At 60.0% G+C, this 18,698-nt stretch overlaps 26 non-coding genes and 1 pseudogene across 26 annotated transcripts; all 27 read right to left on the reverse strand.

Moving 5' to 3' along the window:
* Positions 1 to 179: 179 nt before the first annotated feature.
* LOC127257721 (5S ribosomal RNA) lies at positions 180 to 298 on the reverse strand. Its single transcript, XR_007840069.1, has one exon. It is a non-coding gene; the product is annotated as a 5S ribosomal RNA (ribosomal RNA).
* Positions 299 to 1,038: 740 nt separating this feature from the next.
* Positions 1,039 to 1,157, reverse strand: LOC127257794 (5S ribosomal RNA). The gene has a single exon (XR_007840120.1). It is a non-coding gene; the product is annotated as a 5S ribosomal RNA (ribosomal RNA).
* Positions 1,158 to 1,445: 288 nt separating this feature from the next.
* Positions 1,446 to 1,564, reverse strand: LOC127257800 (5S ribosomal RNA). Its single transcript, XR_007840123.1, has one exon. It is a non-coding gene; the product is annotated as a 5S ribosomal RNA (ribosomal RNA).
* Positions 1,565 to 1,854: 290 nt separating this feature from the next.
* LOC127257676 (5S ribosomal RNA) lies at positions 1,855 to 1,973 on the reverse strand. The gene has a single exon (XR_007840057.1). It is a non-coding gene; the product is annotated as a 5S ribosomal RNA (ribosomal RNA).
* Positions 1,974 to 2,713: 740 nt separating this feature from the next.
* LOC127257805 (5S ribosomal RNA) lies at positions 2,714 to 2,832 on the reverse strand. The gene has a single exon (XR_007840124.1). It is a non-coding gene; the product is annotated as a 5S ribosomal RNA (ribosomal RNA).
* Positions 2,833 to 3,119: 287 nt separating this feature from the next.
* On the reverse strand, positions 3,120 to 3,238 carry LOC127257764 (5S ribosomal RNA). Its single transcript, XR_007840110.1, has one exon. It is a non-coding gene; the product is annotated as a 5S ribosomal RNA (ribosomal RNA).
* Positions 3,239 to 3,528: 290 nt separating this feature from the next.
* LOC127257824 (5S ribosomal RNA) lies at positions 3,529 to 3,647 on the reverse strand. The gene has a single exon (XR_007840133.1). It is a non-coding gene; the product is annotated as a 5S ribosomal RNA (ribosomal RNA).
* A 740-nt stretch (positions 3,648 to 4,387) lies between these two features.
* Positions 4,388 to 4,506, reverse strand: LOC127257729 (5S ribosomal RNA). The gene has a single exon (XR_007840070.1). It is a non-coding gene; the product is annotated as a 5S ribosomal RNA (ribosomal RNA).
* Positions 4,507 to 4,795: 289 nt separating this feature from the next.
* On the reverse strand, positions 4,796 to 4,917 carry LOC127257548 (5S ribosomal RNA). Its single transcript, XR_007840007.1, has one exon. It is a non-coding gene; the product is annotated as a 5S ribosomal RNA (ribosomal RNA).
* A 287-nt stretch (positions 4,918 to 5,204) lies between these two features.
* Positions 5,205 to 5,323, reverse strand: LOC127257812 (5S ribosomal RNA). Its single transcript, XR_007840126.1, has one exon. It is a non-coding gene; the product is annotated as a 5S ribosomal RNA (ribosomal RNA).
* Positions 5,324 to 5,610: 287 nt separating this feature from the next.
* LOC127257833 (5S ribosomal RNA) lies at positions 5,611 to 5,729 on the reverse strand. The gene has a single exon (XR_007840135.1). It is a non-coding gene; the product is annotated as a 5S ribosomal RNA (ribosomal RNA).
* Positions 5,730 to 6,019: 290 nt separating this feature from the next.
* Positions 6,020 to 6,138, reverse strand: LOC127257681 (5S ribosomal RNA). The gene has a single exon (XR_007840060.1). It is a non-coding gene; the product is annotated as a 5S ribosomal RNA (ribosomal RNA).
* Positions 6,139 to 6,878: 740 nt separating this feature from the next.
* LOC127257738 (5S ribosomal RNA) lies at positions 6,879 to 6,996 on the reverse strand. Its single transcript, XR_007840073.1, has one exon. It is a non-coding gene; the product is annotated as a 5S ribosomal RNA (ribosomal RNA).
* A 289-nt stretch (positions 6,997 to 7,285) lies between these two features.
* LOC127257755 (5S ribosomal RNA) lies at positions 7,286 to 7,406 on the reverse strand. The gene has a single exon (XR_007840096.1). It is a non-coding gene; the product is annotated as a 5S ribosomal RNA (ribosomal RNA).
* A 287-nt stretch (positions 7,407 to 7,693) lies between these two features.
* LOC127257817 (5S ribosomal RNA) lies at positions 7,694 to 7,812 on the reverse strand. Its single transcript, XR_007840127.1, has one exon. It is a non-coding gene; the product is annotated as a 5S ribosomal RNA (ribosomal RNA).
* Positions 7,813 to 8,102: 290 nt separating this feature from the next.
* LOC127257829 (5S ribosomal RNA) lies at positions 8,103 to 8,221 on the reverse strand. The gene has a single exon (XR_007840134.1). It is a non-coding gene; the product is annotated as a 5S ribosomal RNA (ribosomal RNA).
* A 287-nt stretch (positions 8,222 to 8,508) lies between these two features.
* LOC127257655 (5S ribosomal RNA) lies at positions 8,509 to 8,627 on the reverse strand. Its single transcript, XR_007840044.1, has one exon. It is a non-coding gene; the product is annotated as a 5S ribosomal RNA (ribosomal RNA).
* Positions 8,628 to 8,917: 290 nt separating this feature from the next.
* On the reverse strand, positions 8,918 to 9,036 carry LOC127257686 (5S ribosomal RNA). Its single transcript, XR_007840062.1, has one exon. It is a non-coding gene; the product is annotated as a 5S ribosomal RNA (ribosomal RNA).
* Positions 9,037 to 9,326: 290 nt separating this feature from the next.
* On the reverse strand, positions 9,327 to 9,445 carry LOC127257733 (5S ribosomal RNA). Its single transcript, XR_007840071.1, has one exon. It is a non-coding gene; the product is annotated as a 5S ribosomal RNA (ribosomal RNA).
* Positions 9,446 to 10,593: 1,148 nt separating this feature from the next.
* Positions 10,594 to 10,712, reverse strand: LOC127257653 (5S ribosomal RNA). The gene has a single exon (XR_007840043.1). It is a non-coding gene; the product is annotated as a 5S ribosomal RNA (ribosomal RNA).
* Positions 10,713 to 11,884: 1,172 nt separating this feature from the next.
* LOC127257520 (5S ribosomal RNA) lies at positions 11,885 to 12,003 on the reverse strand. Its single transcript, XR_007839991.1, has one exon. It is a non-coding gene; the product is annotated as a 5S ribosomal RNA (ribosomal RNA).
* A 764-nt stretch (positions 12,004 to 12,767) lies between these two features.
* LOC127257651 (5S ribosomal RNA) lies at positions 12,768 to 12,886 on the reverse strand. Its single transcript, XR_007840042.1, has one exon. It is a non-coding gene; the product is annotated as a 5S ribosomal RNA (ribosomal RNA).
* Positions 12,887 to 13,650: 764 nt separating this feature from the next.
* LOC127257701 (5S ribosomal RNA) lies at positions 13,651 to 13,769 on the reverse strand. The gene has a single exon (XR_007840065.1). It is a non-coding gene; the product is annotated as a 5S ribosomal RNA (ribosomal RNA).
* Positions 13,770 to 14,533: 764 nt separating this feature from the next.
* On the reverse strand, positions 14,534 to 14,652 carry LOC127257761 (5S ribosomal RNA). The gene has a single exon (XR_007840106.1). It is a non-coding gene; the product is annotated as a 5S ribosomal RNA (ribosomal RNA).
* A 764-nt stretch (positions 14,653 to 15,416) lies between these two features.
* LOC127257820 (5S ribosomal RNA) lies at positions 15,417 to 15,535 on the reverse strand. Its single transcript, XR_007840132.1, has one exon. It is a non-coding gene; the product is annotated as a 5S ribosomal RNA (ribosomal RNA).
* Positions 15,536 to 16,299: 764 nt separating this feature from the next.
* LOC127257553 (5S ribosomal RNA) lies at positions 16,300 to 16,418 on the reverse strand. The gene has a single exon (XR_007840008.1). It is a non-coding gene; the product is annotated as a 5S ribosomal RNA (ribosomal RNA).
* A 1,175-nt stretch (positions 16,419 to 17,593) lies between these two features.
* LOC127257606 (5S ribosomal RNA) lies at positions 17,594 to 17,710 on the reverse strand (annotated as a pseudogene).
* Between the last annotated feature and the right edge of the window lie 988 nt (positions 17,711 to 18,698).

Genomic DNA, 18,698 nt, shown 5'->3' on the forward strand with positions numbered 1-18,698 from the left:
GGGGACTCTCCTTCCGTTGTCCTCACAATTACGGACGGAATTACTGCGCAACGCGGGACCCAGCCCCAGCCCGGGTCTCGGCGTCGAGAAATCAAAAAGTTATTCCTACCCTACGGGTAAAATAGGGCCGAGGCATCTGAAAGTAAGAACAAAACCCTCAAGCCCGGGGGCAAAAAAGAGGGGTGCAACACGAGGACTTCCTAGAGGGTCACCCATCCTAGTACTACTCTCGCCCAAGCACGCTTAACTTCGGGGTTCTGATGGGATCCGGTGCGTTAGTGCCGGTATTATCGCACCCGCTAGGTAATGCGCGTCCAACCTAGTTATGGCGCCTCCCGCGGCCGGCGTTCGGTCTCGCCTTCTTTGCGGCGGCAGACGCGCCACGGTAGTACGTCAGGTTCGGCCGCGGGGGACTCTCCCTCCGTTGTCCTCACACTTACGGACGGAATTACTGCGCTACGCGGGACCCAGCACCAGCCTGGGTCTCGGCGTCGAGAAATCAAATCGTTATAGCCTACCCGACGGGTAAAATAGGGCCGAGGCATCTGAAAGTAAGGACAGAACGCTCAAACCCGGGGGCAAAAGAGGGGTGCAACACTTACGGACGGAATTACTCTCGAACGCGCTACGTAGGACCCAGCCCCAGCAATGGTCTCGGCGTCGAGAAATCAAAAAGGAATGCCTACCCTACGGGTAAAATAGGGCCGAGAGATGGGATCCGGTGCGTTCGTGCTGGTATGATCGCACCCCTTAGGGAATGCCCGCCCAAGCTAGTTATGCCGCCTCCCACGGCCGGCGTTCCATCTCGTCTTCTTCGTGGCGGCCGACCGCCACGGTAGTACGTCAGGTTCGGCCGCGGGGGACTCTCCTTCCGTTGTCCTCACACTAACGGACGGAATTACTGCGCTACGCGGGACCCAGCCCCAGCCCGGGTCTCGGCGTCGAGAAATCAAAAAGTTATTCCTACCCTTCGGGTAAAATAGGGCCGAGGCGTCTGAAAGTAAGAACAGAACGCTCAAAGCCCGGGGGCAAAAAAGAGGGGTGCAACACGAGGAATTCCCAGGGGGTCACCAATCCTAGTACTACTCTCGCCCAAGGACGCTTAACTTCGGGGTTCTGATGGGATCCGGTGCGTTCGTGCTGGTATGATCGCACCCGCTAGGGAATGCCCGCCCAAGCTAGTTATGACGCCTCTCATGGCCGGCGTTCCATCTCGTCTTCTTCGTGGCGGCCGACCGCCACGGTAGTACGTCAGGTTCGGCCGCGGGGGACTCTTCCTCCGTTGTCCTCACACTTACGGACGGAATTACTGCGCTACGCGGAACCCAGCCCCAGCCCGGGTCTCGGCGTCGAGAAATCAAAAAGTTATTCCTACCTACGGGTAAAACAAGGCCGAGGCGTCTGAAAGTAAGAACAGAACGCTCAAAGCCCGGGGGCAAAAAAGAGGGGTGCAACACGAGGAATTCCCAGGGGGTCACCAATCCTAGTACTACTCTCGCCCAAGGACGCTTAACTTCGGGGTTCTGATGGGATCCGGTGCGTTCGTGCTGGTATGATCGCACCCGCTAGGGAATTCCCGCCCAACCTAGTTATGGCGCCTCCCGCGGCCGGCGTTCGGTCTCGCCTTCTTTGCGGCGGCAGACGCGCCACGGTAGTACGTCAGGTTCGGCCGCGGGGGACTCTCCCTCCGTTGTCCTCACACTTACGGACGGAATTACTGCGCTACACGGGACCCAGCCCCAGCCCGGGTCTCGGCGTCGAGAAATCAAAAAGTTATTCCTACCCTACGGGTAAAATAGGGCCGAGGCGTCTGAAAGTAAGAACAGAACGCTCAAAGCCCGGGAGCAAAAAAGAGGGGTGCAACACGAGGACTTCCCAGGGGGTCACCCATCCTAGTACTACTCTCGCCAAAGCACGCTTGACTTCGGAGTTCTGATGGGATCCGGTGCGTTAATGCTGGTATGATCGCACCCGCTAGGTAATGCGCGCCCAGCCTAGTTATGGCGCCTCCCGCGGCCGGCGTTCCGTCTCGCCATCTTTGCGGCGGCCGACGCGCCACGGTAGTACGTCAGGTTCGGCCGCGGGGGACTCTCCCTCCGTTGTCCTCACACTTACGGACGGAATTACTGCGCTACGCGGGACCCAGCCCCAGCCTGGGTCTCGGCGTCGAGAAATCAAAACGTTATAGCCTACCCGACGGGTAAAATAGGGCCGAGGCATCTGAAAGTAAGGACAGAACGCTCAAACCCGGGGGCAAAAGAGGGGTGCAACACTTACGGACGGAATTACTCTCGAACGCGCTACGTAGGACCCAGCCCCAGCACCGGTCTCGGCGTCGAGAAATCAAAAAGGAATGCCTACCCTACGGGTAAAATAGTGCCGAGAGATGGGATCCGGTGCGTTCGTGCTGGTATGATCGCACCCCTTAGGGAATGCCCGCCCAAGCTAGTTATGCCGCCTCCCACGGCCGGCGTTCCATCTCGTCTTCTTCGTGGCGGCCGACCGCCACGGTAGTACGTCAGGTTCGGCCGCGGGGGACTCTCCTTCCGTTGTCCTCACACTTACGGACGGAATTACTGCGCTACGCGGGACCCAGCTCCAGCCCGGGTCTCGGCGTCGAGAAATCAAAAAGTTATTCCTACCCTACGGGTAAAATAGGGCCGAGGCGTCTGAAAGTAAGAACAGAACGCTCAAAGCCCGGGGGCAAAAAAGAGGGGTGCAACACGAGGAATTCCCAGGGGGTCACCAATCCTAGTACTACTCTCGCCCAAGGACGCTTAACTTCGGGGTTCTGATGGGATCCGGTGCGTTCGTGCTGGTATGATCGCACCCGCTAGGGAATGCCCGTCCATGCTAGTTATGCCGCCTCTCACGGCCGGCGTTCCATCTCGTCTTGTTCGTGGCGGCCGACCGCCACGGTAGTACGTCAGGTTCGGCCGCGGGGGACTCTCCTTCCGTTGTCCTCACAATTACGGACGGAATTACTGCGCTACGCGGGACCCAGCCCCAGCCCGGGTCTCGGCGTCGAGAAATCAAAAAGTTATTCATACCCTACGGGTAATATGGGGCCGAGGCATCTGAAAGTAAGAACAGAACCCTCAAGCCCGGGGGCAAAAAAGAGGGTGCAACACGAGGACTTCGTAGGGGGTCACCCATCCTAGTACTACTCTCGCCCAAGCACGCTTAACTTCGGGGTTCTGATGGGATCCGGTGCGTTAGTGCCGGTATTATCGCACCCGCCAGGTAATGCGGGCCCAACCTAGTTATGGCGCCTCCCGCGGCCGGCGTTCGGTCTCGCCTTCTTTGCGGCGGCAGACGCGCCACGGTAGTACGTCAGGTTCGGCCGCGGGGGACTCTCCCTCCGTTGTCCTCACACTTACGGACGGAATTACTGCGCTACACGGGACCCAGCCCCAGCCCGGGTCTCGGCGTCGAGAAATCAAAAAGTTATTCCTACCCTACGGGTAAAATAGGGCCGAGGCGTCTGAAAGTAAGAACAGAACGCTCAAAGCCCGGGAGCAAAAAAGAGGGGTGCAACACGAGGACTTCCCAGGGGGTCACCCATCCTAGTACTACTCTCGCCAAAGCACGCTTGACTTCGGAGTTCTGATGGGATTCGGTGCGTTAATGCTGGTATGATCGCACCCGCTAGGTAATGCGCGCCCAGCCTAGTTATGGCGCCTCCCGCGGCCGGCGTTCCGTCTCGCCTTCTTTGCGGCGGCCGACGCGCCACGGTAGTACGTCAGGTTCGGCCGCGGGGGACTCTCCCTCCGTTGTCCTCACACTTATGGACGGAATTACTGCGCTACGCGGGACCCAGCCCCAGCCTGGGTCTCGGCATCGAGAAATCAAAACGTTATAGCCTACCCGACGTGTAAAATAGGGCCGAGGCGTCTGAAAGTAAGGACAGAACGCTCAAACCCGGGGGCGAAAGAGGGGTGCAACACTTACGGACGGAATTACTCTCGAACGCGCTACGTAGGACCCAGCCCCAGCAATGGTCTCGGCGTCGAGAAATCAAAAAGGAATGCCTACCCTACGGGTAAAATAGGGCCGAGAGATGGGATCCGGTGCGTTCGTGCTGGTATGATCGCACCCCTTAGGGAATGCCCGCCCAAGCTAGTTATACCGCCTCCCACGGCCGGCGTTCCATCTCGTCTTCCTCGTGGCGGCTGACGGCCACGGTAGTACGTCAGGTTCGGCCGCGGGGAACTCTCCTTCCGTTGTCCTCACACTTACGGACGGAATTACTGCGCTACGCGGGACCCAGCCCCAGCCCGGGTCTCGGCGTCGAGAAATCAAAAAGTTATTCCTACCCTACGGGTAAAATAGGGCCGAGGCGTCTGAAAGTAAGAACAGAACGCTCAAAGCCCGGGGGTAAAAAAGTTGGGTGCAACACGAGGACTTCCCAGGGGGTCACCCATCCTAGTACTACTCTCGCCCAAGCACGCTTGACTTCGGAGTTCTGTTAGGATCCGGTGCGTTAGTGCTGGTATGATCGCACCCGCTAGTTAATGCGCGCCCAACCTAGTTATGCCGCCTCCCACGGCCGGCGTTCCATCTCGTCTTCTTCGTGGCGGCCGACCGCCACGGTAGTACGTCAGGTTCGGCCGCGGGGGACTCTCCTTCCGTTGTCCTCACACTTACGGATGGAATTACTGCGCTACGCGGGACCCAGCCCCAGCCCGGGTCTCGGCGTCGAGAAATCAAAAAGTTATTCCTACCCTACGGGTAAAATAGGGCCGAGGCGTCTGAAAGTAAGATCAGAACGCTCAAAGCCCGGGGGCAAAAAAGAGGGATGCAACACGAGGACTTCCCAGGGGGTCGTCACCCATCCTAGTACTACTCACGCCCAAGCACGCTTAACTTCGGGGTTCTGATGGGATCCTGTGCGTTCGTGCTGGTATGATCGCACCCGCTAGGGAATGCACGCCCAAGCTAGTTATGCCGCCTCCCGGCCGGCGTTCCATCTCGTCTTCTTCGTGGCGGCCGACCGCCACGGTTGTACGTCAGGTTCGGCCGCGGGGGACTCTCCTTCCGTTGTCCTCACACTTACGGACGGAATTACTGCGCTACGCGGGACCCAGCCCCAGCCCGGGTCTCGGCGTCGAGAAATCAAAAAGTTATTCCTACCCTACGGGTAAAATAGGGCCGAGGCGTCTGAAAGTAAGAACAGAACGCTCAAAGCCCGGGGGCAAAAAAGAGGGGTGCAACACGAGGAATTCCCAGGGGGTCACCAATCCTAGTACTACTCTCGCCCAAGGACGCTTAACTTCGGGGTTCTGATGGGATCCGGTGCGTTCGTGCTGGTATGATCGCACCCGCTAGGGAATGCCCGTCCATGCTAGTTATGCCGCCTCTCACGGCCGGCGTTCCATCTCGTCTTGTTCGTGGCGGCCGACCGCCACGGTAGTACGTCAGGTTCGGCCGCGGGGGACTCTCCTTCCGTTGTCCTCACAATTACGGACGGAATTACTGCGCTACGCGGGACCCAGCCCCAGCCCGGGTCTCGGCGTCGAGAAATCAAAAAGTTATTCATACCCTACGGGTAATATGGGGCCGAGGCATCTGAAAGTAAGAACAGAACCCTCAAGCCCGGGGGCAAAAAAGATGGTGCAACACGAGGACTTCGTAGGGGGTCACCCATCCTAGTACTACTCTCGCCCAAGCACGCTTAACTTCGGGGTTCTGATGGGATCCGGTGCGTTAGTGCCGGTATTATCGCACCCGCCAGGTAATGCGCGCCCAACCTAGTTATGGCGCCTCCCGCGGCCGGCATTCGGTCTCGCCTTCTTTGCGGCGGCAGACGCGCCACGGTAGTACGTCAGGTTCGGCCGCGGGGGACTCTCCCTCCGTTGTCCTCACACTTACGGACGGAATTACTGCGCTACACGGGACCCAGCCCCAGCCCGGGTCTCGGCGTCGAGAAATCAAAAAGTTATTCCTACCCTACGGGTAAAATAGGGCCGAGGCGTCTGAAAGTAAGAACAGAACGCTCAAAGCCCGGGAGCAAAAAAGAGGGGTGCAACACGAGGACTTCCCAGGGGGTCACCCATCCTAGTACTACTCTCGCCAAAGCACGCTTGACTTCGGAGTTCTGATGGGATCCGGTGCGTTAATGCTGGTATGATCGCACCCGCTAGGTAATGCGCGCCCAGCCTAGTTATGGCGCCTCCCGCGGCCGGCGTTCCGTCTCGCCTTCTTTGCGGCGGCCGACGCGCCACGGTAGTACGTCAGGTTCGGCCGCGGGGGACTCTCCCTCCGTTGTCCTCACACTTATGGACGGAATTACTGCGCTACGCGGGACCCAGCCCCAGCCTGGGTCTCGGCATCGAGAAATCAAAACGTTATAGCCTACCCGACGTGTAAAATAGGGCCGAGGCGTCTGAAAGTAAGGACAGAACGCTCAAACCCGGGGGCGAAAGAGGGGTGCAACACTTACGGACGGAATTACTCTCGAACGCGCTACGTAGGACCCAGCCCCAGCAATGGTCTCGGCGTCGAGAAATCAAAAAGGAATGCCTACCCTACGGGTAAAATAGGGCCGAGAGATGGGATCCGGTGCGTTCGTGCTGGTATGATCGCACCCCTTAGGGAATGCCCGCCCAAGCTAGTTATGCCGCCTCCCACGGCCGGCGTTCCATCTCGTCTTCTTCGTGGCGGCCGACGGCCACGGTAGTACGTCAGGTTCGGCCGCGGGGAACTCTCCTTCCGTTGTCCTCACACTTACGGACGGAATTACTGCGCTACGCGGGACCCAGCCCCAGCCCGGGTCTCGGCGTCGAGAAATCAAAAAGTTATTCCTACCCTACGGGTAAAATAGGGCCGAGGCGTCTGAAAGTAAGAACAGAACGCTCAAAGCCCGGGGGCAAAAAAGAGGGGTGCAACACGAGGACTTCCCAGGGGGTCACCCATCCTAGTACTACTCTCGCCCAAGCACGCTTAACTTCGGAGTTCTGTTGGATCCGGTGCGTTAGTGCTGGTATGATCGCACCCGCTAGTTAATGCGCGCCCAACCTAGTTATGCCGCCTCCCACGGCCGGCGTTCCATCTCGTCTTCTTCGTGGCGGCCGACCGCCACGGTAGTACGTCAGGTTCGGCCGCGGGGGACTCTCCTTCCGTTGTCCTCACACTTACGGACGGAATTACTGCGCTACGCGGGACCCAGCCCCAGCCCGGGTCTCGGCGTCGAGAAATCAAAAAGTTATTCCTACCCTACGGGTAAAATAGGGCCGAGGCGTCTGAAAGTAAGAACAGAACGCTCAAAGCCCGGGGGCAAAAAAGAGGGGTGCAACACGAGGACTTCCCAGGGGTCGTCACCCATCCTAGTACTACTCTCGCCCAAGCACGCTTAACTTCGGGGTTCTGATGGGATCCGGTGCGTTCGTGCTGGTATGATCGCACCCGCTAGGGAATGCCCGCCCAAGCTAGTTATGCCGCCTCCCGGCCGGCGTTCCATCTCGTCTTCTTCGTGGCGGCCGACCGCCACGGTTGTACGTCAGGTTCGGCCGCGGGGGACTCTCCTTCCGTTGTCCTCACACTTACGGACGGAATTACTGCGCTACGCGGGACCCAGCCCCAGCCCGGGTCTCGGCGTCGAGAAATCAAAAAGTTATTCCTACCCTACGGGTAAAATAGGGCCGAGGCGTCTGAAAGTAAGAACAGAACGCTCAAAGCCCGGGGGCAAAAAAGAGGGGTGCAACACGAGGAATTCCCAGGGGGTCACCAATCCTAGTACTACTCTCGCCCAAGGACGCTTAACTTCGGGGTTCTGATGGGATCCGGTGCGTTCGTGCTGGTATGATCGCACCCGCTAGGGAATGCCCGCCCAACCTAGTTATGGCGCCTCCCGCGGCCGGCGTTCGGTCTCGCCTTCTTTGCGGCGGCCGACGCGCCACGGTAGTACGTCAGGTTCGGCCGCGGGGGACTCTCCCTCCGTTGTCCTCACACTTACGGACGGAATTACTGCGCTACGCGGGACCCAGCCCCAGCCCGGGTCTCGGCGTCGAGAAATCAAAAAGTTATTCCTACCCTACGGTTAAAATAGGGCCGAGGCGTCTGAAAGTAAGAACAGAACGCTCAAAGCCCGGGGGCAAAAAAGAGGGGTGCAACACGAGGAATTCCCAGGGGGTCACCAATCCTAGTACTACTCTCGCCCAAGGACGTTTAACTTCGGGGTTCTGATGGGATCCGGTGCGTTCGTGCTGGTATGATCGCACCCGCTAGGGAATGCCCGCCCAAGCTAGTTATGCCGCCTCCCACGGCCGGCGTTCCATCTCGTCTTCTTCGTGGCGGCCGACCGCCACGGTAGTACGTCAGGTTCGGCCGCGGGGGACTCTCCTTCCGTTGTCCTCACACTTACGGACGGAATTACTGCGCTACGCGGGACCCAGCCCCAGCCCGGGTCTCGGCGTCGAGAAATCAAAAAGTTATTCCTACCCTACGGGTAAAATAGGGCCGAGGCGTCTGAAAGTAAGAACAGAACCCTCAAGCCCGGGGGCAAAAAAGAGGGTGCAACACGAGGACTTCCCAGGGGGTCACCCATCCTAGTACTACTCTCGCCCAAGCACGCTTAACTTCGGGGTTCTGATGGGATCCGGTGCGTTAGTGCTGGTATGATCGCACCCGCTAGGTAATGCGCGCCCAACCTAGTTATGGCGCCTCCCGCGGCCGGCGTTCGGTCTCGCCTTCTTTGTGGCGGCCGACGCGCCACGGTAGTACGTCAGGTTCGGCCGCGGGGGACTCTCCCTCCGTTGTCCTCACACTTACGGACGGAATTACTGCGCTACGCGGGACCCAGCCCCAGCCCGGGTCTCGGCGTCGAGAAATCAAAAAGTTATTCCTACCCTACGGGTAAAATAGGGCCGAGGCGTCTGAAAGTAAGAACAGAACGCTCAAAGCCCGGGGGCAAAAAAGAGGGGTGCAACACGAGGACTTCCCAGGGGGTCACCCATCCTAGTACTACTCTCGCCAAAGCACGCTTGACTTCGGAGTTCTGATGGGATCCGGTGCGTTAATGCTGGTATGATCGCACCCGCTAGGTAATGCGCGCCCAGCCTAGTTATGGCGCCTTCCGCGGCCGGCGTTCCGTCTCGCCTTCTTTGCGGCGGCCGACGCGCCACGGTAGTACGTCAGGTTCGGCCGCGGGGGACTCTCCCTCCGTTGTCCTCACACTTACGGACGGAATTACTGCGCTACGTGGGACCCAGCCCCAGCCCGGGTCTCGGCGTCGAGAAATCAAAAAGTTATTCCTACCCTACGGGTAAAATAGGGCCGAGGCGTCTGAAAGTAAGAACAGAACGCTCAAAGCCCGGGGGCAAAAAAGAGGGGTGCAACACGAGGACTTCCCAGGGGGTCACCCATCCTAGGACTACTCTCGCCCAAGCACGCTTGACTTCGGAGTTCTGATGGAATCCGGTGCGTTAATGCTGGTATGATCGCACCCGCTAGGTAATGCGCGCCCAGCCTAGTTATGGCGCCTCCCGCGGCCGGCGTTCCGTCTCGCCTTCTTTGCGGCGGCCGACGCGCCACGGTAGTACGTCAGGTTCGGCCGCGGGGGACTCTCCCTCCGTTGTCCTCACACTTACGGACGGAATTACTGCGCTACGCGGGACCCAGCCCCAGCCTGGGTCTCGGCGTCGAGAAATCAAAACGTTATAGCCTACCCGACGGGTAAAATAGGGCCGAGGCGTCTGAAAGTAAGGACAGAACGCTCAAACCCGGGGGCAAAAGAGGGGTGCAACACTTACGGACGGAATTACTCTCGAACGCGCTACGTAGGACCTAGCCCCAGCACCGGTCTCGGCGTCGAGAAATCGAAAAGGAATGCCTACCCTACGGGTAAAATAGGGCCGAGAGATGGGATCCGGTGCGTTCGTGCTGGTATGATCGCACCCGCTAGGGAATGCCCGCCCAAGCTAGTTACGCCGCCTCCCACGGCCGGCGTTCCATCTCGTCTTCTTCGCGGCGGCAGACCGCCACGGCAGTACGTCAGGTTCGGCCGCGGGGGACTCTCCTTCCGTTGTCCTCACACTTACGGACGGAATTACTGCGCTACGCGGGACCCAGCCCCAGCCCGGGTCTCGGCGTCGAGAAATCAAAAGGTTATTCCTACCCTACGGGTAAAATAGGGCCGAGGCGTCTGAAAGTAAGAACAGAACGCTCAAGCCCGGGGGCAAAAAAGAGGGGTGCAACACGAGGACTTCCCAGGGGGTCACCGTCGAGAATCGAAAAGGAATGCCTACCCACGGGTAAAATAGGGCCGAGAGATGGGATCCGGTGCGTTCGTGCTGGTATGATCGCACCCGCTAGGGAATGCCCGCCCAAGCTAGTTATGCCGCCTCCCACGGCCGGCGTTCCATCTCGTCTTCTTCGCGGCGGCCGACCGCCACGGTAGTACGTCAGGTTCGGCCGCGGGGGACTCTCCTTCCGTTGTCCTCACACTTACGGACGGAATTACTGCGCTACGCGGGACCCAGCCCCAGCCCGGGTCTCGGCGTCGAGAAATCAAAAGTTATTCCTACCCTACGGGTAAAATAGGGCCGAGGCGTCTGAAAGTAAGAACAGAACGCTCAAGCCCGGGGGCAAAAACGAGGGGTGCAACACGAGGACTTCCCAGGGGGTCACCCATCCTAGTACTACTCTCGCCCAAGCACGCTTAACTTCGGAATTCTAATGGGATCCGGTGCGTTAGTGCTGGTATGATCGCACCCGCTAGGTAATGCGCGCCCAACCTAGTTATGGCGCCTCCCGCGGCCGGCGTTCCATCTCGTCTTCTTTGCGGCGGCCGACCGCCACGGTAGTACCTCAGGTTCGGCCGCGGGGGACTCTCCCTCCGTTGTCCTCACACTTACGGACGGAATTACTGCGCTACGCGGGACCCAGCCCCAGCCCGGGTCTCGGCGTCGAGAAATCAAAACGTTATAGCCTACCCTACGGGTAAAGTAGGGCCGAGGCGTCTGAAAGTAAGGACAGAACGCTCAAGCCCGGGGGCAAAAAGAGGGGTGCAACACGAGGACTTCCCAGCGGTGCAACACTTACGGACGGAATACTCTCGAACGCGCTACGTAGGACCCAGCCCCAGCACCGGTCTCGGCGTCGAGAAATCGAAAAGGAATGCCTACCCTGCAGGTAAAATAGGCCGAGAGATGGGATCCGGTGCGTTCGTGCTGGTATGATCGCACCCGCTAGGGAATGCCCGCCCAAGCTAGTTATGCCGCCTCCCACGGCCGGCGTTCCATCTCGTCTTCTTCGCGGCGGCCGACCGCCACGGTAGTACGTCAGGTTCGGCCGCGGGGGACTCTCCTTCCGTTGTCCTCACACTTACGGACGGAATTACTGCGCTACGCGGGACCCAGCCCCAGCCCGGGTCTCGGCGTCGAGAAATCAAAACGTTATTCCTACCCTACGGGTAAAGTAGGGCCGAGGCGTCTGAAAGTAAGGACAGAACGCTCAAGCCCGGGGGCAAAAAAGAGGGGTGCAACACGAGGACTTCCCAGGGGGTCGGCGTCGAGAAATCGAAAAGGAATGCCTACCCTACGGGTAAAATAGGGCCGAGAGATGGGATCCGGTGCGTTCGTGCTGGTATGATCGCACCCGCTAGGGAATGCCCGCCCAAGCTAGTTACGCCGCCTCCCACGGCCGGCGTTCCATCTCGTCTTCTTCGCGGCGGCCGACCGCCACGGCAGTACGTCAGGTTCGGCCGCGGGGGACTCTCCTTCCGTTGTCCTCACACTTACGGACGGAATTACTGCGCTACGCGGGACCCAGCCCCAGCCCGGGTCTCGGCGTCGAGAAATCAAAAGGTTATTCCTACCCTACGGGTAAAATAGGGCCGAGGCGTCTGAAAGTAAGAACAGAACGCTCAAGCCCGGGGGCAAAAAGAGGGGTGCAACACGAGGACTTCCCAGGGGGTCACCCATCCTAGTACTACTCTCGCCCAAGCACGCTTAACTTCGGAGTTCTGATGGGATCCGGTGCGTTAGTGCTGGTATGATCGCACCCGCTAGGTAATGCGCGCCCAACCTAGTTATGGCGCCTCCCGCGGCCGGCGTTCCATCTCGCCTTCTTTGCGGCGGCCGACGCGCCACGGTAGTACCTCAGGTTCGGCCGCGGGGGACTCTCCCTCCGTTGTCCTCACACGTACGGACGGAATTACTGCGCTACGCGGGACCCAGCCCCAGCCCGGGTCTCGGCGTCGAGAAATCAAAACGTTATAGCCTACCCGACGGGTAAAGTAGGGCCGGGGCGTCTGAAAGTAAGGACAGAACGCTCAAGCCCGGGGGCAAAAAGAGGGGTGCAACACGAGGACTTCCCAGCGGTGCAACACTTACGGACGGAATTACTCTCGAACGCGCTACGTAGGACCCAGCCCCAGCACCGGTCTCGGCGTCGAGAAATCGAAAAGGAATGCCTACCCTACGGGTAAAATAGGGCCGAGAGATGGGATCCGGTGCGTTCGTGCTGGTATGATCGCACCCGCTAGGGAATGCCCGCCCAAGCTAGTTACGCCGCCTCCCACGGCCGGCGTTCCATCTCGTCTTCTTCGCGGCGGCCGACCGCCACGGCAGTACGTCAGGTTCGGCCGCGGGGGACTCTCCTTCCGTTGTCCTCACACTTACGGACGGAATTACTGCGCTACGCGGGACCCAGCCCCAGCCCGGGTCTCGGCGTCGAGAAATCAAAAGGTTATTCCTACCCTACGGGTAAAATAGGGCCGAGGCGTCTGAAAGTAAGAACAGAACGCTCAAGCCCGGGGGCAAAAAAGAGGGGTGCAACACGAGGACTTCCCAGGGGGTCACCCATCCTAGTACTACTCTCGCCCAAGCACGCTTAACTTCGGAGTTCTGATGGGATCCGGTGCGTTAGTGCTGGTATGATCGCACCCGCTAGGTAATGCGCGCCCAACCTAGTTATGGCGCCTCCCGCGGCCGGCGTTCCATCTCGCCTTCTTTGCGGCGGCCGACGCGCCACGGTAGTACCTCAGGTTCGGCCGCGGGGGACTCTCCCTCCGTTGTCCTCACACGTACGGACGGAATTACTGCGCTACGCGGGACCCAGCCCCAGCCCGGGTCTCGGCGTCGAGAAATCAAAACGTTATAGCCTACCCGACGGGTAAAGTAGGGCCGGGGCGTCTGAAAGTAAGGACAGAACGCTCAAGCCCGGGGGCAAAAAGAGGGGTGCAACACGAGGACTTCCCAGCGGTGCAACACTTACGGACGGAATTACTCTCGAACGCGCTACGTAGGACCCAGCCCCAGCACCGGTCTCGGCGTCGAGAAATCGAAAAGGAATGCCTACCCTACGGGTAAAATAGGGCCGAGAGATGGGATCCGGTGCGTTCGTGCTGGTATGATCGCACCCGCTAGGGAATGCCCGCCCAAGCTAGTTACGCCGCCTCCCACGGCCGGCGTTCCATCTCGTCTTCTTCGCGGCGGCCGACCGCCACGGCAGTACGTCAGGTTCGGCCGCGGGGGACTCTCCTTCCGTTGTCCTCACACTTACGGACGGAATTACTGCGCTACGCGGGACCCAGCCCCAGCCCGGGTCTCGGCGTCGAGAAATCAAAAGGTTATTCCTACCCTACGGGTAAAATAGGGCCGAGGCGTCTGAAAGTAAGAACAGAACGCTCAAGCCCGGGGGCAAAAAAGAGGGGTGCAACACGAGGACTTCCCAGGGGGTCACCCATCCTAGTACTACTCTCGCCCAAGCACGCTTAACTTCGGAGTTCTGATGGGATCCGGTGCGTTAGTGCTGGTATGATCGCACCCGCTAGGTAATGCGCGCCCAACCTAGTTATGGCGCCTCCCGCGGCCGGCGTTCCATCTCGCCTTCTTTGCGGCGGCCGACGCGCCACGGTAGTACCTCAGGTTCGGCCGCGGGGGACTCTCCCTCCGTTGTCCTCACACGTACGGACGGAATTACTGCGCTACGCGGGACCCAGCCCCAGCCCGGGTCTCGGCGTCGAGAAATCAAAACGTTATAGCCTACCCGACGGGTAAAGTAGGGCCGGGGCGTCTGAAAGTAAGGACAGAACGCTCAAGCCCGGGGGCAAAAAGAGGGGTGCAACACGAGGACTTCCCAGCGGTGCAACACTTACGGACGGAATTACTCTCGAACGCGCTACGTAGGACCCAGCCCCAGCACCGGTCTCGGCGTCGAGAAATCGAAAAGGAATGCCTACCCTACGGGTAAAATAGGGCCGAGAGATGGGATCCGGTGCGTTCGTGCTGGTATGATCGCACCCGCTAGGGAATGCCCGCCCAAGCTAGTTACGCCGCCTCCCACGGCCGGCGTTCCATCTCGTCTTCTTCGCGGCGGCCGACCGCCACGGCAGTACGTCAGGTTCGGCCGCGGGGGACTCTCCTTCCGTTGTCCTCACACTTACGGACGGAATTACTGCGCTACGCGGGACCCAGCCCCAGCCCGGGTCTCGGCGTCGAGAAATCAAAAGGTTATTCCTACCCTACGGGTAAAATAGGGCCGAGGCGTCTGAAAGTAAGAACAGAACGCTCAAGCCCGGGGGCAAAAAAGAGGGGTGCAACACGAGGACTTCCCAGGGGGTCACCCATCCTAGTACTACTCTCGCCCAAGCACGCTTAACTTCGGAGTTCTGATGGGATCCGGTGCGTTAGTGCTGGTATGATCGCACCCGCTAGGTAATGCGCGCCCAACCTAGTTATGGCGCCTCCCGCGGCCGGCGTTCCATCTCGCCTTCTTTGCGGCGGCCGACGCGCCACGGTAGTACCTCAGGTTCGGCCGCGGGGGACTCTCCCTCCGTTGTCCTCACACGTACGGACGGAATTACTGCGCTACGCGGGACCCAGCCCCAGCCCGGGTCTCGGCGTCGAGAAATCAAAACGTTATAGCCTACCCGACGGGTAAAGTAGGGCCGGGGCGTCTGAAAGTAAGGACAGAACGCTCAAGCCCGGGGGCAAAAAGAGGGGTGCAACACGAGGACTTCCCAGCGGTGCAACACTTACGGACGGAATTACTCTCGAACGCGCTACGTAGGACCCAGCCCCAGCACCGGTCTCGGCGTCGAGAAATCGAAAAGGAATGCCTACCCTACGGGTAAAATAGGGCCGAGAGATGGGATCCGGTGCGTTCGTGCTGGTATGATCGCACCCGCTAGGGAATGCCCGCCCAAGCTAGTTACGCCGCCTCCCACGGCCGGCGTTCCATCTCGTCTTCTTCGCGGCGGCCGACCGCCACGGCAGTACGTCAGGTTCGGCCGCGGGGGACTCTCCTTCCGTTGTCCTCACACTTACGGACGGAATTACTGCGCTACGCGGGACCCAGCCCCAGCCCGGGTCTCGGCGTCGAGAAATCAAAAGGTTATTCCTACCCTACGGGTAAAATAGGGCCGAGGCGTCTGAAAGTAAGAACAGAACGCTCAAGCCCGGGGGCAAAAAAGAGGGGTGCAACACGAGGACTTCCCAGGGGGTCACCCATCCTAGTACTACTCTCGCCCAAGCACGCTTAACTTCGGAGTTCTGATGGGATCCGGTGCGTTAGTGCTGGTATGATCGCACCCGCTAGGTAATGCGCGCCCAACCTAGTTATGGCGCCTCCCGCGGCCGGCGTTCCATCTCGCCTTCTTTGCGGCGGCCGACGCGCCACGGTAGTACCTCAGGTTCGGCCGCGGGGGACTCTCCCTCCGTTGTCCTCACACGTACGGACGGAATTACTGCGCTACGCGGGACCCAGCCCCAGCCCGGGTCTCGGCGTCGAGAAATCAAAACGTTATAGCCTACCCGACGGGTAAAGTAGGGCCGGGGCGTCTGAAAGTAAGGACAGAACGCTCAAGCCCGGGGGCAAAAAGAGGGGTGCAACACGAGGACTTCCCAGCGGTGCAACACTTACGGACGGAATTACTCTCGAACGCGCTACGTAGGACCCAGCCCCAGCACCGGTCTCGGCGTCGAGAAATCGAAAAGGAATGCCTACCCTACGGGTAAAATAGGGCCGAGAGATGGGATCCGGTGCGTTCGTGCTGGTATGATCGCACCCGCTAGGGAATGCCCGCCCAAGCTAGTTACGCCGCCTCCCACGGCCGGCGTTCCATCTCGTCTTCTTCGCGGCGGCCGACCGCCACGGCAGTACGTCAGGTTCGGCCGCGGGGGACTCTCCTTCCGTTGTCCTCACACTTACGGACGGAATTACTGCGCTACGCGGGACCCAGCCCCAGCCCGGGTCTCGGCGTCGAGAAATCAAAAGGTTATTCCTACCCTACGGGTAAAATAGGGCCGAGGCGTCTGAAAGTAAGAACATAACGCTCAAGCCCGGGGGCAAAAAAGAGGGGTGCAACACGAGGACTTCCCAGGGGGTCACCCATCCTAGTACTACTCTCGCCCAAGCACGCTTAACTTCGGAGTTCTGATGGGATCCGGTGCGTTAGTGCTGGTATGATCGCACCCGCTAGGTAATGCGCGCCCAACCTAGTTATGGCGCCTCCCGCGGCCGGCGTTCCATCTCGCCTTCTTTGCGGCGGCCGACGCGCCACGGTAGTACCTCAGGTTCGGCCGCGGGGGACTCTCCCTCCGTTGTCCTCACACGTACGGACGGAATTACTGCGCTACGCGGGACCCAGCCCCAGCCCGGGTCTCGGCGTCGAGAAATCAAAACGTTATAGCCTACCCGACGGGTAAAGTAGGGCCGGGGCGTCTGAAAGTAAGGACAGAACGCTCAAGCCCGGGGGCAAAAAGAGGGGTGCAACACGAGGACTTCCCAGCGGTGCAACACTTACGGACGGAATTACTCTCGAACGCGCTACGTAGGACCCAGCCCCAGCACCGGTCTCGGCGTCGAGAAATCGAAAAGGAATGCCTACCCTACGGGTAAAATAGGGCCGAGAGATGGGATCCGGTGCGTTCGTGCTGGTATGATCGCACCCGCTAGGGAATGCCCGCCCAAGCTAGTTACGCCGCCTCCCACGGCCGGCGTTCCATCTCGTCTTCTTCGCGGCGGCCGACCGCCACGGCAGTACGTCAGGTTCGGCCGCGGGGGACTCTCCTTCCGTTGTCCTCACACTTACGGACGGAATTACTGCGCTACGCGGGACCCAGCCCCAGCCCGGGTCTCGGCGTCGAGAAATCAAAAGGTTATTCCTACCCTACGGGTAAAATAGGGCCGAGGCGTCTGAAAGTAAGAACAGAACGCTCAAGCCCGGGGGCAAAAAAGAGGGGTGCAACACGAGGACTTCCCAGGGGTCACCCATACTCTACTACTACCCAGCCCAGCACGCTCGCTCGGATCGAGGGTTCTGATGGGATCCGGTGCGTTAGTGCTGGTATGATCGCACCCGCTAGGTAATGCGCGCCCAACCTAGTTATGGCGCCTCCCGCGGCCGGCGTTCCATCTCGCCTTCTTTGCGGCGGCCGACGCGCCACGGTAGTACCTCAGGTTCGGCCGCGGGGGACTCTCCCTCCGTTGTCCTCACACGTACGGACGGAATTACTGCGCTACGCGGGACCCAGCCCCAGCCCGGGTCTCGGCGTCGAGAAATCAAAACGTTATAGCCTACCCGACGGGTAAAGTAGGGCCGGGGCGTCTGAAAGTAAGGACAGAACGCTCAAGCCCGGGGGCAAAAAGAGGGGTGCAACACGAGGACTTCCCAGCGGGTCAACCATCCTAGTACTACTCTCAGCCCAAGCACCTAAAATCGAATTCTGATGGGATCCGGTGCGTTCGTGCTGGTATGATCGCACCCGCTAGGGAATGCCCGCCCAAGCTAGTTACGCCGCCTCCCACGGCCGGCGTTCCATCTCGTCTTCTTCGCGGCGGCCGACCGCCACGGCAGTACGTCAGGTTCGGCCGCGGGGGACTCTCCTTCCGTTGTCCTCACACTTACGGACGGAATTACTGCGCTACGCGGGACCCAGCCCCAGCCCGGGTCTCGGCGTCGAGAAATCAAAAGGTTATTCCTACCCTACGGGTAAAATAGGGCCGAGGCGTCTGAAAGTAAGAACAGAACGCTCAAGCCCGGGGCAAAAAGAGGGGTGCAACACGAGGACTTCCCAGGGGGTCACACCCCTATACTCTACCCTCCCAAGCACGCTCGCTCAAGGAGTTCGGATCTGATGGGATCCGGTGCGTTAGTGCTGGTATGATCGCACCCGCTAGGTAATGCGCGCCCAACCTAGTTATGGCGCCTCCCGCGGCCGGCGTTCCATCTCGCCTTCTTTGCGGCGGCCGACGCGCCACGGTAGTACCTCAGGTTCGGCCGCGGGGGACTCTCCCTCCGTTGTCCTCACACGTACGGACGGAATTACTGCGCTACGCGGGACCCAGCCCCAGCCCGGGTCTCGGCGTCGAGAAATCAAAACGTTATAGCCTACCCGACGGGTAAAGTAGGGCCGGGGCGTCTGAAAGTAAGGACAGAACGCTCAAGCCCGGGGGCAAAAAGAGGGGTGCAACACGAGGACTTCCCAGCGGTGCAACACTTACGGACGGAATTACTCTCGAACGCGCTACGTAGGACCCAGCCCCAGCACCGGTCTCGGCGTCGAGAAATCGAAAAGGAATGCCTACCCTACGGGTAAAATAGGGCCGAGAGATGGGATCCGGTGCGTTCGTGCTGGTATGATCGCACCCGCTAGGGAATGCCCGCCCAAGCTAGTTACGCCGCCTCCCACGGCCGGCGTTCCATCTCGTCTTCTTCGCGGCGGCCGACCGCCACGGCAGTACGTCAGGTTCGG

This window comes from Andrographis paniculata, unplaced genomic scaffold, assembly GCF_009805555.1.
Source record: "Andrographis paniculata isolate CXL003 unplaced genomic scaffold, ASM980555v1 Contig145END, whole genome shotgun sequence".
Taxonomy (NCBI): Eukaryota; Viridiplantae; Streptophyta; class Magnoliopsida; order Lamiales; family Acanthaceae; genus Andrographis; species Andrographis paniculata.